This window comes from Miniopterus schreibersii (genome assembly GCF_964146895.1).
Source record: "Miniopterus schreibersii genome assembly, chromosome: 9".
Taxonomy (NCBI): domain Eukaryota; kingdom Metazoa; phylum Chordata; class Mammalia; order Chiroptera; family Miniopteridae; genus Miniopterus; species Miniopterus schreibersii.
Genome location: NC_138118.1, coordinates 24,932,401 through 24,949,197, shown reverse-complemented (window position 1 = coordinate 24,949,197; position 16,797 = coordinate 24,932,401).

Genomic DNA, 16,797 nt, shown 5'->3' with positions numbered 1-16,797 from the left:
TATGATTTTTTAGATTATCTTGATATTAGCATAAGAGTGATGGTATCTTGAAGCTTTCTAAATCCTAATTGAAAACAGAACTTTTCATTGTGTATTTTAACATAAAAAAATAGCATATTAATTTAATTTCTGTGTTTAATTTTACCCCAAATTATGTTATCTAGTATAAGTAGCTATCAAAACAAAACCCACTAAATAATATAATTGTTAATTGTTACCAAAAAGTACAACAAAAGGAGGTCAGTTGTTAAAACTTTAAATTTACATGTAGGAAAATGGAAAAAGAAATTGATTAGTAGAAAGGGGACCTGATGTCAATTAGCTTAGTGACTGTGTAAGAATCGCATGTTATTTCTTAGTGTCAGTTTTTTCCAGTGTCAATACAAAAAGTGTTAAATTTAGACCCTAAATTTCTCAACTCTGTACTTATTCTGTCAGCTCCTTTCTCCTGAGTGCAAACACAGTTATTAAACTACTAATTTCAGTTTCTATTTGTGAAAAAACTGTGATATATAAGTACAATATATATTTTGTTTGACATTTTTATTTATTTATTGTTATTATTTTTAAGTATATCTTTATTGATTTCAGAGAGAGGAAAGGAGAGGGAGAGAGAGGGATAGAAACATCAACGATGAGAGAGTCATTGATCGGCTGCAGCCCACAACCCGGGCATGTGCCCTGACCGGGAATCGAACCCTGATCGCCTGGATCCTAGGTAGACGGTCAACCGCTGAGCCACCCCTGGCCGGGCGACATTTTTAAATTGAATAAATTTGTTGGATTTTTTTTGTTTTTTTACTATACACTGAAATACTTTGGGGACTGTTTTCCCCTTTGGATGCCTGTGAACTTGCTAACAGATAATTTAATGAAATTTGTAATAAATTCTCCAGGATACTAGAAATGTATTATTTTAAAACTTATGGATTTCATGCCCTCATGTTTGATGAGATATTTAAGTTATTCTACATTTATAATTGTGGACACATGCATTTTAGTACTTTTTACATAGTAATATTTCATTCTCTTTTCCATTTTACAAATCTGTTCCCTCCAGTACTTAAATATTTCCAGCTGTTTCTTCTTTTGGATTTCTAACATACCCATGGTAGTGCAATAAATTGGGAGATCAGAGGTCAAGAGCCTTTAACAAACAGTCAGTTCCAATGACTCTCTTCAAATGCTTCACCTGAAGAGATTTAATATTGCTATAAAATTAAATTGTTACCAGAAAGGAAAAATATACAAGGAAAACAGTATGAATTGTGTGTTTCCTTGGCAGGTTTAGTAATGGATTTGACAATTCTGTGATCCAGTTGAAAACTTCCAATTATGTCCAAAATACTAGAGCGATTTCAAGATAACAAATAAAGGCTTCATATACTCAGTGTCAAAGCACTCAATGGCCTCCCTTTTCTGCCTATAACTAGCTTAAAAGTGAAGATGGCAAGTAGGGTCAATTTATGTAACTTGACACTATGTAGACATATCCAGAGCAGAATTCTAAAGGTAGCAATCTTACCTGATGATGGACTATACCAATGAACTACTCTTGTCATTAATTATATTTATTACATTTTTATAAAAGCAAATTGTAATCAATAAACTCTGCAGGCATGCTGTCTGCCAAATGTTATAGTAATATTAGGTCGGTTAATTTGTTTTGTTCTGAATAATAACAGCAGAAACATTAATATTAATTGCCATATGATTTTAAATGACCTAAACATTGTTAATTCACTTCCTAGATAACTTCAATGATGAAATTGGAATCATAATTATATAAAAATGAATTTGATCATATTTAACATGTCAGTTTAGTTATTTATAACATTCTCACATATTACACCATTTCATATATATATATGAAAAGAGATAGGGAAAGAACATTTAACAATTCCCTAAACATCTACTGTCCGGATTAGAACCAAGGATAAAATATTTTAATATATGATTACAATATAAAGTTTTTGTCTTCTGTTTTGCATGCTTTTTGTTAGGTAAAGCCTGAAGCACAACTCTAATTTTTTTCTGATATAAATTCTTTGCAAATAAATAATCATCATCTCTGACTTTATTCGGTAATGTGGTTGCATTGATCTAAGGAAATTCTACATAGATTGAAGAGTGGGCAGAAGCAGGCCAGGGGGCCCAGGCTGGGTGCCGGGCAAAGGCAGAGCAGTCCAGCTGAGGTGGCCTGGGTCTGCCTGGCCAGAATGTCATGATGGGCATGGGGGCCACGCCACCCCTCTGCACCCCGACAGGCAGGTCTATCAGATCTCCCTGAACACTGTGGACATGATGCCCACTGGGATGGTGTGCTGCTAATGGCAGGCCCTGTGTGGAAGGAGCAGTTCTACCACTACCACCAGGTGGCCCACTACTTGCTTTGAAACCCTGAGGCCAAGTCCTGGTACCAGGAATTCTGGCAGCTGTGGGACACAGGGCCCTGCATGGAGGTACAGGTGGGAGGAGCACACTGACCCTGTCCTGCACCTCAGCTTCTCCCACTCGGGTTACCAGTGGGCTTCCTGCTGCAAAGACTGCAGAGTGAAAATCTGGAACCACCTGACTGTTCAGTTGCTGCTGCACAGCACACACATGCAGCCCTACAACTGGAGCTACACCCACTTCTCTCAGTTCAACCAGGACGACTTGCTGATGCTGGCCTAGAGGGTGTTCCCGGGGCCCCACAGCTCCTCCTCTGTGGAGATCATGGTCATCATCCTAGACAACTTCTCGCATCTGTTCCGCGTGTGCAACAAGCCCTAGGAAGTGTTCAGCTGGTGGCTCACGGAGACCAGCCTGATATTGGGGAAGCTGCACGACATTGGAGTCATCGCCTCCTGCTGGGTGCTCTTTATCAGCAATGTCTTCCAGGATGTGGAGTCCCAGAACGTCCGCGTGGTGAAGGGCTCTGGAACCTCAACGCCAGCACCATCCACGCAGTGAGTGGCTCACTGTGGCTGTTTCCACAGCCTAGACCTCCTTATGGACGCTGGTGGGCACCCAGCTGCATCTTTGCCCTGGGAAGCGAAGACGAGGACTAGGTTGAGGCGGCCAGCCCGGCTCCAGATCGGCGCCCCAAGGAGGGTTTGTGGCGACTCCTGGACCCCCAGTGCAGCTGCAGCTGGCTGAGTGCACCCTGGAGACCAAGGTGGCTCAGCTGTTGGCTCAGGACCACACCAAGCCCATGGAGGGCAGCGCTGCTGGTATGAACAATCATGTACAGGTTTCTGTATGAACATGTTCTTATTTCTCTGGGATAATGCCCAGGAGCACAATTGCTGGGCTCTGTTTAGTATATATTTAGTGAAAAACAGTAGCTGTATCATTTTACACTCTCACTAGCAAAGTATGAGAAATCAAGTTTCTCCATGTCCTGATCAGTATTTAGTGCTGTTGTTATTTTTCATTTTATTTGTTCCAACAAGTATACAGTGATACTGCATCATGGTCTTAATTTACATCTTTCTAATGGCTAGTGATGTTTAACATCTTTTCCTGTTCATTTGTCATACATATATCATCTTTGGTGAATTTTCTTCATATCTTTTGCCCATTTTCTAAATGCAGTGTTTGCGTGTTTTAATGCTGAATTTTGAGTGTTTTTTATGTTCTAGATATAAGTCCTTTGTCAAATACTTGGTTTGAAAATATTTTCTCCAAATGAGTAGCTAGTCTTTTCTTTTCATAGTTTTCATAGACTGTGAACTTTGTTTTTGATGATTTCATATTAACCAATTTTTTATTTTAAAGAATTTTTTTCTGTTATGTCTAAGAACTTATCATCAAACCCTTAGGTTCAAAATATTTTCTCCTATATTTTATTCTTAAAGTTTTACAGTTTTACATTTTAAATCTGTGATCTCTTTTAAGTTCTGTGAAAGTTGTAAGGTTTAAATCCAGGATCTATCCATCATCTATCTCTATCTCTTTATCATCTATCTATCATCTATCTATATCTATCATCTATCTATCTATCATCTATCTATATCTATCTATCATCTATCTATCTATCTATCTATCTATCTATCTATCTATCTATCTATCATCTATCTATCTATCTATCATCTATCATCTATCTATCTATCTATCTATCTATCTATCTATCTATCTATCTATCTATCTATCTATCTATATCTATCTATCTATCTATATCTATCTATCATCTATCTATCATCTATATCTATCATCATCTATCTATCTATCTATCTATATCTATCTATCATCTATATCTATCATCTATCTATCTATCTATCTATCTATATCTATCTATCATCTATCTATCTATCATCTATCTATCTATCTATCATCTATCTATCATCTATCTATCTATCTATCTATCTATCTATCTATCTATCTATCTATCTATCTATCTCTATCTATATCTATCATCTATCTATCATCTATCTATCTATCATCTATCTATCTATCTATCTATCTATATCTATCTATCATCTATCATCTATCTATCTATCATCTATCTATCTATCTATCTATCATCTATCTATCATCTATCTATCTATATCTATCATCTATCTATCTATCATCTATCTATCTATCATCTATATCTATCTATCTATCTATCTATCATCTATCTATCTATCATCTATCTATCTATCTATCTATCTATATCTATCTATCTATCATCTATCTATCATCTATCTATCTATCTATCATCTATCTATCTATCTATCATCTATCTATCATCATCTATCTATCTATCTATCTATCTATCTATCTATATCTATCTATCATCTATCTATCTATCATCTATCTATCTATCTATCATCTATCTATCATCTATCTATCTATCTATCTATCTATCTATCTATCTATCTATCTATCTATCTATCTATCTCTATCTATATCTATCATCTATCTATCATCTATCTATCTATCATCTATCTATCTATCTATCTATATCTATCTATCATCTATCATCTATCTATCTATCATCTATCTATCTATCTATCTATCATCTATCTATCATCTATCTATCTATATCTATCATCTATCTATCTATCATCTATCTATCTATCATCTATATCTATCTATCTATCTATCTATCTATCATCTATCTATCTATCATCTATCTATCTATCTATCTATCTATATCTATCTATCTATCATCTATCTATCATCTATCTATCTATCTATCATCTATCTATCTATCTATCATCTATCTATCATCATCTATCTATCTATCTATCTATCTATCTATCTATCTATCTATCTATCTATATCTATCTATATCTATCATCTATCTATCATCTATCTATCTATCTATCTATCATCTATCTATCTATCTATATCTATCTATCATCTATCATCTATCTATCTATCATCTATCTATCTATCTATCTATCTATCATCTATCTATCATCTATCTATCATCTATCTATCATCTATCTATCTATATCTATCATCTATCTATCTATCATCTATCTATCTATCATCTATATCTATCTATCTATCTATCTATCTATCTATCTATCTATCTATCTATCTATATCTATCTATCTATCTATCATCTATCTATCATCTATCTATCTATCTATCATCTATCTATCTATCTATCATCTATCTATCATCATCTATCTATCTATCTATCTATCTATCTATCTATCTATCTATCTATCATCTATCTATCTATCTATATCTATCTATCCATCTATCTATCATCTATCTATCATCTATCTATCTATCTATCTATCATCTATCTATCTATCTATATCTATCTATCATCTATCATCTATCTATCTATCATCTATCTATCTATCTATCTATCATCTATCTATCATCTATCTATCATCTATCTATCATCTATCTATCTATATCTATCATCTATCTATCTATCATCTATCTATCTATCATCTATATCTATCTATCTATCTATCTATCTATCTATCTATCTATCTATCTATCTATATCTATCTATCTATCATCTATCTATCATCTATCTATCTATCTATCATCTATCTATCTATCTATCATCTATCTATCATCATCTATCTATCTATCTATCTATCTATCTATCTATCTATCATCTATCTATCTATCTATCTATCTATCATCTATCTATCTATCTATATCTATCTATCCATCTATCTATCATCTATCTATCTATCATCTATCTATCTATCTATCTATCTATCTATCTATCTATCTATCATCTATCTATCATCTATCTATCTATCTATATCATCTATCTATCTATCTATCTATCTATCTATCTATCTATCTATCTATCTATCTATCTATCATCTATCTATCATCTATCTATCTATCTATCTATCTATCATCTATCTATCATCTATCATCTATCTATCATCTATCATCTATCATCTATCTATCATCTATCTATCTATCTATCTATCATCTATCTATCTATCTATCTATCTATCTATCTATCTATCTATCTATCATCTATCTATCTATCATCTATATCTATCTATCTATCTATCTATCTATCTATCTATCTATCTATCATCTATCTATCTATCTATCTATCTATCTATCTATCTATCTATCATCTATCTATCATCTATCATCTATCATCTATCTATCATCTATCTATCTATCTATCTATCATCTATCATCTATCTATCTATCTATCATCTATCTATCTATCTATCTATCTATCTATCTATCTATCTATCTATCATCATCTATCTATCTATCTATCTATCTATCTATCTATCTATCTATCTATCATCTATCTATCTATCTATCTATCTATCTATCTATCTATCTATCATCATCTATCTATCTATCATCTATCTATCTATCTATCATCTATCTATCTATCTATCTATCTATCTATCTATCTATCTATCTATCATCTATCATCTATCTATCTATCATCTATCATCTATCTACCATCTATCTATCTATCTATCATCTATCATCTATCTATCTATCTATCATCTATCTATCATCATCTATCTATCATCTATCTATCTATCATCTATCTATCTATCTATCTATCTATCTATCTATCTATCTATCTATCTATCTATCTATCATCTATCATCTATCTATCATCTATCTATCTATCTATCTATCTATCTATCTATCTATCTATCATCATCTATCTATCATCTATCTATCTATCTATCATCTATCTATCTATCTATCATCTATCTATCTATCTATCTATCTATCTATCTATCTATCTATCTATCTATATCTATCTATCTATCATCTATCTATCTATCATCATCATCTATCTATCATCTATCATCTATCTATCATCTATCATCTATCTATCTATCATCTATCTATCATCATCTATCTATCTATCTATCTATCATCTATCATCTATCCTACCTATTTATCTATCATGTGCACATGAATATCCAATTGCTCTAGCACCTTTTCTTGAAAAAAAAAATCTTTCTTTGATTGACTTGTTTTTGCATCTTTGTCAGAAGTCAGTTGAGCATATTTGTGTGGGTCCATTTTGGGGTTCTCTCTTTTGTTTCTTTGACCTATGTGTATATGCTTTCACCAATATCACATAGTCTTATATTACTGATAAAAAGGCTTGAAATACAGCAGTCTGATTCTTCCCATTTTACCCTTCTTTTTCAAAATTGTTTTAGCTATTCAATTCCTTTGCTTTTTCATATAAATTTTAGAAATATCTTGTTTATATCTACAAAAAATTTCCTGGGATATTAAGATTTTGAGAATTGTTACCTTTACTATGTTGGGTCCTCTGATGTACAAACATAATGTAGCATACATTCTATTAGTGCTTGAAAAGATGTGGATTCTTCTGTGATCAAATGGAATGTTTTACATGTCAATTGATTGTGTTGGATGATTACATTTTGGGGTCCTTATAAATGTTTCAGATTTTTATATGCTGTTCTTTCAACCATTGAAAGGGGCTTGTTATAGTCTCCAGTTATAGTCATTGTTTTGTCTATTTCCCCTTTTAGTTTTATCACTTTTTATTTCACATAATTTGCAGCTGTTGTTCGATGCATGTGCATGTAGGATTGCTCTGTCTTTTTGGTAGGCTGACCTTTTGCCATTATGCAATGTATTTTTTGGTCCCTGATAATTTATTTTGCTTTGAAATCTATTTTATCTGATATTAATATAGCCACTCCTGCTTTCTTTTGATTAATGTTGATGTATATCTTTTTCCTTCCTTTGACTTTGAACCTACCTATGTTTATTATACTTCAAGTGAGTCTCTTATGGAGAGTATGTAATTATGCAATGCTTTTAAACCCACCATTCTAATCCTTGTCTTTAAATTAGTGTACTTGCACAATGTTCATTCCTTGTAATGATTTATGTGTATGGGATTAAGCCTGCCATTTTATTTTTTGATATCTGTTTCTTCTCTCAGTTTTTAATCTCTTCTCCTTCTTCTTGCCTTCCTGTGGGTTACTGGAATATTTTTTAGATTTCCATTTTGATACATTTGTAGTGTTTTTGAATATATCTCTTTGTAGACATTTTTAGTGTTTGCTCCAGGTATTTACTGTATATGCACTCTACAGATGTCACACTCTACAGATGTCATCATTTTACTAGAATCAAGTATAGCAATCTTACTTAACTTTATGCCTCATTATAATATAGTTTTCTTAAACATTTCTTCTGTATACATTCAGAATCACATCAGACAATGCAGGCTGTTGCGTGTACCAACAGCTCATTTTTCTGTATAGCTGAGCAGTATTCCATTGCATGATTGCAACATATTTTTTAACCATTCACACATTTAAGGGAATTTGTTTTTTCCAGTATTTTCTTATTACAAATAAGGCTGGTGTGAATTTTTATGTACTGGCTTATTTATGAACATAGTTTTAATTTGGGAGGTAAATGTCCAAAGGTGCAATCGCTGTGTCACATGGTAAGTATATATTTAGTTCCAAGAGTCCTTTGAAGAGTTGATATGATTATTCAGGTTAGCCTCTTGCAAACATAAAAGTTACTGTTCTACTTTCGTTTTGCTGCTGTAACAAACTGCCACAAATTTAGTGGCTTAAACAACACAAATTTATTATCTTACAGTTCTGGAGGTCAGAAGACTAAAACGGGTCTTTCAGCAGGCTTCATTCTTTCTTAAGGTCCTATGAAGAATCCACTCTCTTATTTTTATACCTTCTAGAGGCTGCCTGAATTCTTGGGCTCATGGTCCTCTTCCATCTTTAAAGCCAGCTATCACATCGCTGTACTTTCTACTTCCATCATCATATTTAATTTTTGATTGATGCTCCTGTCTCCCCCTTTTAATTTATAAAGACACTCGTGATTATATTGCCCCTCCCCCAGATATTTCACAATAATGTCCCCATCTCAATATCCTTATCGTAATTACATTTGCAACATCCTTTTTTTCCATGTAAGGTAACGTGTTCTAGGGGTTAGGATGGGATATCTAAAGAACAGGGCATTATTCAGCCTATTATAAACTTATTAATAACAAGTAATCTCGCATTCAGAATTCAAATGCAAATGTATTGATGTAAAAATCTTTACAAAATTTTTAAGAATTATTAAAAATTATATTTAAAACAATGAATTAATTATTGGAATTTCAATAAACTCACATAATACTGTAAAGCACAATACAACTTTTCAAAATGAACCAATCTGAAGGGGTAAGTTTATACAAATCAACAGAAAATATTCCAAAATTCTCTGACACAAAATACAAGAGAAATAGTACTTAGTAATATTGAATTCCATCCATATGTTTTAATACTTTGATTATGGCACATAGTGAAGAAGAAATGCACATAGATTGTAATACAACAATCTCTATGCTTATAAAACAGGCTGTTTCTTGGTGGTAAAATTTTATTCATTTTTTTCCACACCATATCTCCTATTGATGAACATAGATTGGCATATTCATTTAAGAGTATAATGAACTAAGTATTACATAGAATGAAATTTTCTTTGTCATTTGTTTAAATTTATTCTTGTTGTATATGCCATTGCCTTCCAACAATACAGAATAAATTTCACTCTAGGATCAATTACTACAGTTTAGAATTACTCACAAGTTGTTTTATATTACATGAAATTCAGAGTACCATTTTGATTACCATAACTATTTTTTTAAGATCAGAATGACGATTTTATATTTTACTTTTTGATGAGTTTTCTTTATTATTGACAGTATTACAAGTGCCCCCCATTTCTCCCCAGTATGCTCCCCTCCACCCAGCCCCTGCCCCACACCAGGCCTTCAGCACACTATTGTCTGTGTCCATGGACTATGCATATGTGTATGTAAGTTTTTTGGGTAATGTCTTCCCGTCACCCGCCCCCCCCACACACGCCCCTCTGAGATCTGTCAGTCTGCTGCATGCATTCATGCCTAGGGACCCATTATGTTTGTTAGTTTATTATAGTCATTAGATTTCATATATAAGTGAAATCATGTCATTTTTGTCTTTCCTGACTGGCTTATTTCACTCAATATAATATTCTCCAGGTCAATTCATGTTGTCTCAAATGGTAAGAGATCCTTCTTTTTACAGCTGCACAGTATTCCATGATGTAAATGTACCACAGCTTTTTTATCCACTCATCTACTGATGGGCACTTGGGTTGTTTCCAGATCTTAGCTATTGTAAATAATGCTGCTATGAACATAGGGGTGCATATATTCTTTCTGATTGGTGTTTCAGGATTCTTAGGATATATTCCTAGAAGTGGGATCACTGGGTCAAAAGGCAGTCATATTTTTAATATTTTGAGTAAGTTCTATACTGATTTCCACAGTGGCTGTACCAGTTTGCATTCCCACCAGCAGTGTAGTAGCAGTCCCCTTTTTCCACATACTTGCCAGCACTTATTGTTTGTTAATTTATTGATGGTAGCCATTCTGGCAGTTGTGAGGTGATGCCTTGTAGTTTTAATTTGCTTCTCTCTGATGATTAGTGACATTGAGAATTTTTTCATATGTCTAATGGCCGTCTTAAGAGAAGTTTCTATTTAGGTCCTGGGTTATTTGTCTTCCTTTTGTTGAGCTGTAGGAGTTCTTTACATATTTTGGAAACTAACCCCTTATCAGAAGTATCATTGGCAAATACGTTCTTCCATATACTGTGTTCCATTTTCATTTTGGTTATAGTTTCTTTTGCTGTGCAGAAACTATTTTAGTTTGATGTAGTACCATTTTGTTCATATTTTTCCTTTGTTATTCTTGCCTTAGGTGATTTATCAGTGAAAATTCTGCCACTTGAGATGTCTGAGATTTTGCTACCTATGTTTTCTTCTAGGATTTTTATGGTTTCATAACTCACATTTAAGTCTTTTATCCATTTTGAGTTTATTCTTGTGTATGGTGTAAGGTGGTGGTCTAGTTTTATTTTTTTGCATGTACCTGTCCAGTTTTCCCAACACTATTTATTGAAGAGGCTGTCTTTACCCCATTGTAGGTTCTTGGCTTCTTTGACAAATATTCATTGACTCTAATGGTGCACTTCAATTTCTGGGGTCTCTGGTCTGTTCCATTAATCTATATGCCTGTTCTTGTGCCAGTACTAGACTGTTTTGATTACAATGGCTTTGTAGTATAATTTGATATCTGGTATTTTGATCCTTCCACCTTTGTTCTTTTTCAAGATGTTGTAGCTATTTGGGTGTTTGGTTGTGGAGTTTTTTTGGTTCCATATAAATTTTTGGAATATTTTTTCTAGATCTGTGAAATATGCCATTGGTATTTTAATAGGGATTGCACTGAATCTATAGATGGATTTGGGTAGTATTGACATTTCAATGATGTTAATTCTTCCAGTTCACAAACATGGTATATGATTGCACTTGTTTGAACCTTCCACTATTTCTTTTTTCAATATCCTGTTGTTTTCCAAGTACAGGTCTTTTACCTTCTTGGTTAAGTTTATTCCAAGGTATATTTTTTGTTGTCGTTGTAATGGTAAATAGGATTGATTTTTTTGTGTGTGTTTCTCTTTCTGAGAGTTGATTATTGGTGTATAAAAATGGCATCTATTTCTGTATGTTGATTTTTTTTCCTGGTACTTTGCCAGATTCATTCATTAAATCTAGTACTTTATTGCTGGAATATTTAGGATTTTGTACGTACGATATCATGTCATTTACAAATAATGGCAATTTTACTTTCTCCTTTCCAGTTTGGATGCCTTTTATTTCTTCTTCTCTATTGATCACTGTGGTTTGGACTTCCAGTACTATGTTTCATGAGTAGTAAATTAGATATACCTGTCTTGTTCCCCTTCTTAAGGGAAATGCTTTTAGCTTTTGCTCATTAAGTATGATATCTAAGTTTGTCATATATGGTCTTTATTGTGTTGAGGTATGATCCCTCTATTCTTGCTTTGCTCAAAGTTTTTTATCATAAATGGGTGCTGGATTTTGCTGAATGCTCTTTCTGTGTCTATTGATATGATCATATGATTTTTATACTTCGTTTTTATTATTTGTTGTATCACATTTATTGATTTGTGAATATCATACCAGCCTTGCATCCCTGGATTAAATCTCACTTGATCATGGTATATGACCCTCTTAATATATTGCTGAAACTGACTTGTTAATATTTTATTGAAGATTTTAGCATCTATATTCCTCAGAGATATTGGCCTATAATATTCTTTCTTTGTAGTGTCTATCTAATTTTGGAATTAGGATAATGCGGGGCTTCTAAAAAGAGTTTGGAAGTTTTCCTTCATCTTGAATTTTTTGGAATAGTTTGAGAAAGATAGGTGTTAGTTCTTCTTTCAATGTTTGGTAAAACTCGCCTATGAAACCTCTGTCCAGGACTTTTGTTTGCTGGGAGTTTTTTCATTACTGCTTTAATTTCATTAGTTGATATCAGTCTATTCAGGTGTTCTGATTCCTCCTGATTGAGTTTTGGAAGACTGTATATTTCCAGGAATTTGTCCATTTCACCCAGGTTTTACAGTTTGTTGGCATATAGATGTTCATAATATTTTCATACAATCTTCTGTATTTCTGTGGTGTCAGTTGTTACTTTGTCTCTTTCATTTCTGATTTTATTTATTTGGGTTTGCTCTATGTTTCTTGATGAGTCTGGTCAAAGGTGAATCAATCTTGTTTATCTTTTCAAAGAAATAGCTCTTGGTTTCATTGATCTTTTTTTCTTTCTTTCTTTCTTTCTTTCTTTCTTTCTTTCTTTCTTTCTTTCTTTCTTTCTTTCTTCCTTCCTTCCTTCCTTCCTTCCTTCCTTCCTTCCTTCCTTCCTTCCTTCCTTCCTTCCTTCCTTCCTTCCTTCCCCTTCTTCTTCTTCTTCTTCTTCTTCTTCTTCTTCTTCTTCTTCTTCTTCTTCTTCTTCTTCTTCTTCTCTTTCTTTCTTTCTTTCTTTCTTTCTTTCTTTCTTTCTTTCTTTCTTTCTTTCTTTCTTTCTTTCTTTCTTTCTTTCTTTCTTTCTTTCTTTCTTTCTTTCTTTCTTTCTTTCTTTCTTTCTTTCTTTCTTTCTTTCTTTCTTTCTTTCTTTCTTTCTTTCTTCTTTCTCCTTTCTTCTTTCTTCCTTTTTTAGTCTCTATATCATTTATTTCCACTCCGATCTTTATAATTCCTTCCTTTTTCTTACTCTGGGCTTTTCTTTTTGTTCTCTTTCTAATTCTTTTAGTGATAGAGTTAGATCGTTTATTTGAGTTTTTTCTTGTTTCTTGATGTAGCTGGTAATGCTATGAACTTCTCTCTCAGGACTGCTTTCATTGTGTCCCATAGATTTTGGGGGTTTGTGTGTTCATTTTCATTTGTTTTTTTAAAATTTCTTCTTTGATTTCAGTTGTAATCATTCATTGTTTAATAACATGTTATTTAGTCTCTGCATGTTTGAATGTTTTTGATATTTTTATTGTAGTTGATTTCTAATTTCATGCCATTGTGACCCAGAAGATGCTTGATATGATTTCAATCTTCTTGAATTTGTTAAGGTTTGTTTTGTATCTTAACATGTGGCCTGTCTTTGAGAATGTTCCATGTGAGCTTGAGAAGGATGTACATTCTGCAGCCTTAGGATGAAATGTTAAATAAATATCAATTAGGTCCAACTGATATAGTGTGTTATTTAAGGTCACTGGTTCCTTGTTGAATTTTTTGTCTGGAAGATCTATCCAGTGGTGTCAGTAGGGTATTAAAGCCCCCGCTATGTCTGAATTGCTGTCGATATCTCCCTTAAAGTCCACGAAGAGGGTTTTAAAAAAAATATTTAATTGATACTGCATTGGGTGCATATATGTTAACAGGGGTTATATTTTTCTGTTGGATTGAGCCCTTTACTATTACATAGTAATATTCTGTGTCTTCTTTATGGCCTTTGTTTTGATGTTTTTTTTTTTTTGGTCAGATATGAGTATTGCTACTCCACCTTTTTTAATTTCCATTTACGCGGAATATTTTTCCCATCCCTTCACTTTCAGTCTGTGTGAATCTTTTGTTCTAAGTTGGGTCTCTTTTAGATAGGGTATACAGAGTTTCTCCCCAAAATGTATATATACTGTAACAGCTGATAGCTCAATTTTGAAAATGAAATGTATTTTAATAAACACTGCCTTTATAATTATTCAAATTGTGTGTATAATTATTTTTGGGACACCCTATATGTGGGTCATGTTTACTTATCCATTCAGCCTCATTATTGGAACATTTAGTCCAATTACATTTAAGGTTATTATTGGTACTTATTTTTGCCATTTTTTTCTTTATACATTTTTTCCTCTCTCTCATTTTCTTCTTCTGAAGCAGTCCCTTTAACATTTCTTGCAATGCTTATTTGGTGGTAATGTACTCCTTTAGCTTTTTGTGTGTGTCTGGAAAGCACTTTATTTTGCCTTCAATTTTAAATGATAGCCATACTGGATAGTGTAGTCTTGGATTCAGTCCCTTTCTTTTCATTACTTTGCATAATTCATGCCACAACCTTCTGGCCTGTAGTGACAGCCTTATGGGAACTCCCTTGTAGGTAGCTTCTCTGTTTCTGCCTGTAAGATCCTTTCTTTGTCTTTAACATTTACTATTTTAATTATGTGTCTAGGTATGCTTCTTTTGAGGTTCATCTTGATTGGGACTCTCTCTGTTTCCTGAACTTGTGTGACTTTTCCCTTTGCCAAGTTAGGGAAATTTTCTGTTATCATTTCTTCAAACAGGCTCTCGATTTATTGCTAACTTTTTTCTCCTTCTGGTATCCTTGCGATGTGGATGTTCTTTTAGCTCATGTTGTCCCAAAGTTCCCTTAAACTATCCGCCTGCTTTTTAATTTTTTTTTCTAGTTGCTCCTCTGATTGGGTATTTTTTTTCCTATCTTGTCTTCCAAATCACTGATTAGATTCTCTGCTTCATCCACTCTACTTTTAATTTCTTACAGTGTATTCTTGCTATCAGCTATGGTATTCTTCATTTCTGACTGGTTTTTGTTGATGATTTCTATTTCCTTTTTCTTGCAGTTGTAGTTCCCACTAATTTACTTGTAATTCTCACTAAGTTCCTTGAATATCCTTATAACCATTACTTTAACTCTACATTTTCTTTTTTTTTTTTAAGTTTTATTATTGTTTAAAATATTACAGATGTCCCTTTTTCTCCCCAATGACCCATTCCACCCCGTCCCTTCCCCACCCCAGTCCCTCTCCCAACCATTGTCCATGTCCTTGGGTTGTGTATATATGCACATAAATTCTTTGGTTACTCTCTCCTCTTCCCCCCTCCCTCTGACATTCACCGTCTCATCTATGCTTCCATGTCATTGAATCTATTCTGTTCATCAGTTTATTAAGTTCTTTAGATTCCACGTATGAGCTTAATCATGTGATATTTGTCTTTCGCTGCCTGGCTTATTTCACTTAGCATAATATTCTCCAGGTCCATCCATACTGTCCCAAAGGGTATGAGATTCTGCTTCTTTACAGCTGCGTAGTATTCCATGGTGTAAATGTCCCACAGCTTTTTTATCCACTCATCTACTGATGGGCATTTGGGCTGTTTCCAGATCTTAGCTATTGTAAACTGTGCTGCTATGAACATTGGGGTAGATATATCCTTTCTGGTGAATGTTTCAGGATTCTTAGGATACATTCCTAGGAGTGGAATCACTGGGTCGAACGGCAGCTCCATTTTTAATTTTTTGAAGAACCTCCATACTGTTTTCCATAGTGGCTGCACCAGTCTGCATTCCCACCAGCAGTGTACTAGGGTTCCCATTTCTCCACACCCTCGCCAGCACATGTTGTTTGTTGATTTGTTGATGGCAGCCATTCTGACAGGTGTGAAGTGATACCTCATTGTGGTTTTAATTTGCATCTCTCTGATGATTAGCGACGTGGAGCGTTTTCTAATGTGTCTCTTGGCCAATCGTATGTCCTCTTTGGAGAAGTGTCTATTTAAGTCCTTTGCCCATTTCTTAATTGGGTTGTTTGTCTTCCTCTTGCTGAGTGCTATGAGTTCTTTGTACACTTTGGAAATTAGCCCCTTATCAGATTAATCCTTGGACTCTATGTTTTTCCAGACCGTGGGGTTCCTTTGTATTTTGAGGCTGTTTTCTTTTGCCGTGCAGAAGCTTCTTAGTTTGATGTAGTCCCATATGTTTATTTTTTCCTTTGTTTCTCTTGCCCTAGGAGATGTATCAGTGAAAAGTCCACTACGTGGGATGTCTGTGACTTTACTGCCTATGTTTTCTTCCAGGATTTTTATGGCTTCGTGACTCAAATTTAAGTCTTTTATCCATTTTGAGTTTATTTTTGTGTATGGTGAAAGTTGGTGGTCTAGTTTCATTCTTTTGCATGTATCTGTCCAATTTTCCCA